The sequence below is a fragment of the Atta colombica genome, unplaced genomic scaffold (assembly GCF_001594045.1).
Source record: "Atta colombica isolate Treedump-2 unplaced genomic scaffold, Acol1.0 scaffold351, whole genome shotgun sequence".
Taxonomy (NCBI): domain Eukaryota; kingdom Metazoa; phylum Arthropoda; class Insecta; order Hymenoptera; family Formicidae; genus Atta; species Atta colombica.
The window spans coordinates 94166-96465 of record NW_017259461.1 but is presented as its reverse complement, the minus strand read 5'-3'; the positions used below and the strand labels follow the sequence as shown (position 1 = coordinate 96465).

At 30.3% G+C, this 2300-nt stretch overlaps 1 protein-coding gene across 1 annotated transcript in view; it reads right to left on the bottom strand.

The window, feature by feature from the left end:
• Positions 1 to 2059: 2059 nt before the first annotated feature.
• Positions 2060 to 2300, bottom strand: part of LOC108690795 (ribonuclease P protein subunit p29) — a 2404-nt gene continuing 2163 nt past the window's right edge. The window contains exon 5 of the mRNA XM_018198280.1: positions 2060 to 2300. The gene's annotated coding sequence lies outside the window, so the exon portion shown is untranslated.

Sequence of the window (2300 nt, the reverse complement as noted above, 5' to 3'; positions counted from 1 at the left end):
ATATATGCATATGTGTGTTGTGTTGTGTGTGTGTGTGTGTGTGTGTGTGTGGTGTGTGCGCGCGCGTCTACGTGCCTTTCTTTTGGCTACTAACAGGAAGCAAGCTTTTTTGGATAATATCATAATTCGGAAGCAAAATCAACTGTAGATCAACTATTACATCGTAATTTCTGTACAGATTACTCAGCGCTTGCTTTTCGAAATTTCTTTCAATTTCTCATCATTTATGTATCATGCTTTTTTGAAAGTCATCCCGTCTTTCTTTATCTTTGAATAAAATCGGCATTGTACTAAATGTACATTCTCAAAACCTTCTAGCGTGTGATGAATCACAATGGAAAGTAAGGAACCCTCGCAAAATTGCAATGTAATAAGAGTATCTTTTAGATCGATGTAGATCGCGTATCGTTATATCAGTATTGTAACGACGAGATCAAGATGGAGAAAAACTTGTAGACACCTCAGAATATGTTTGGCGTACCTATAATAACATATACATCATTCTAGATCTACCTATATGTACATTTGCTTGAACATAACGAAGACACATGTTCGCCACAAGTTAGCTTGATTTGCATAAACACGAATCATAAAATAAATTATAGGTATTGAAATTGAACGACAAGATTATCTTATTGTCTCACTAACGTCCTACAATGCATAGAGTAGTCTGCCCGAGTTTTTTTGTCCAATCTGCATTAATTGTGTTTTTAGTCTTTCATTGTTCATTGCATAAAAAGATTAATTACAGACAGATATTAAATTATTTTCAATTCTTTGAATTAATTGTTCGAGTTCAAGGAATTAAACATAATTTGATAACAAAGTCCAGCACGCGATCATCCACTGTCACACATTGTTTCATATATATCGTAGTTTGGTAATATTTTCTACTCGTTTCATACATAGACGTAATAGGCATTACCTCTATAGTTTCATCTAATGTGTGTGCATAATATCTTATTCGAAGTTATTGATCGTTATAATCATTATATAACTTGTTATAAACTATGCCTAAATTATGCAGTTTTAAGATAAATTAGATCACGATATTTCTAGAAAATAACAAAGTTTTGTTGACACCTGTGTTTCTCTTTTTCTTTTAAAATCTTTACGTCGTATATATAAAATGTTACGTCGATACATCAAGATCAATATGTATAAAGTGCGATAAACAAAAAATGAAAAAAAATTAAATTTTGTAGTACGTCTTACCGTTAACATTCCTAAGAGAGTGTAAATTATTAACCTGCGTAAATTTGTATCATTTAGTAATATATCTTGTTTCTTTTTCTCATATCTCAACGGATTATAATATGTAGTCTTTTTATTTTAAAATGCGCGGAGAGCGAAAGTTTATACCGGCGAAAAGGTCACGTTAATACTAAGTTCCCAAATAAAAGAAATTTGTATTATGTAATAATAAAAGAACGAACGCGCTCATCGTTGTCCTCGTCTTCTCTATCGCGCGACATTTTGGTTTTTTTTTTGTACTCCACAGTTGATCTTGCAGTGATCTAGCTGTATATATTACATATTAAAACTGTTATGTCGAAGGAAGAGAAGGTCAGTAACATGCCCTGATACTATGTTTTACTTTAATCTAAACTTTAGCCAAATAAAATTGTAGAGATTGATTAAACAAATATAGTTGTTGTATTAATTGAAAATAATTATCATTGTATCAGTGTCATGTTTGACCATTGCGGTTTTAATGGAAAAAACATGGATGAACACTTCCAAAAGAAAAAATACATTATTGTTCAATAGTTATGCACACCTTTCGATATAAACACACGAGACACAAAGAGATTTACACGCGTATACATTATATATAAATATAACGCTATATTATATATACGACTATATATATAAATACTGTACCATGTAAGTAGTAAATATACATTACCAATCCTGTAATTGTAATATCCTACGATAATAATAATCTGCAAAGAAATGCTGAAAGATATGAAGAAATAAAATAATTCTAACATCTAGATGAAATTAGAGTAATTTCCACAAAAGGATCAACTATATATAATATAATCACGTACAATATTATCTGTATACTGATTTATTTTGTCACATTTTTTAATTTTCTGTCACAACGTAACTTTTTTATCAAGATTTAACACTAATTTGTGTATCTTTATAGAAGATATCATCAAATTATATTTATCACAGCATTACAATTGAACTATTCTTAAATTTCTTAACTGCTCGTTCTGCAGGTCTTGTAGAAAGCTCTCTTCCAAATACTTTTAGTGTTACTCCATCATCCAAGTGAACATTAATCTTAA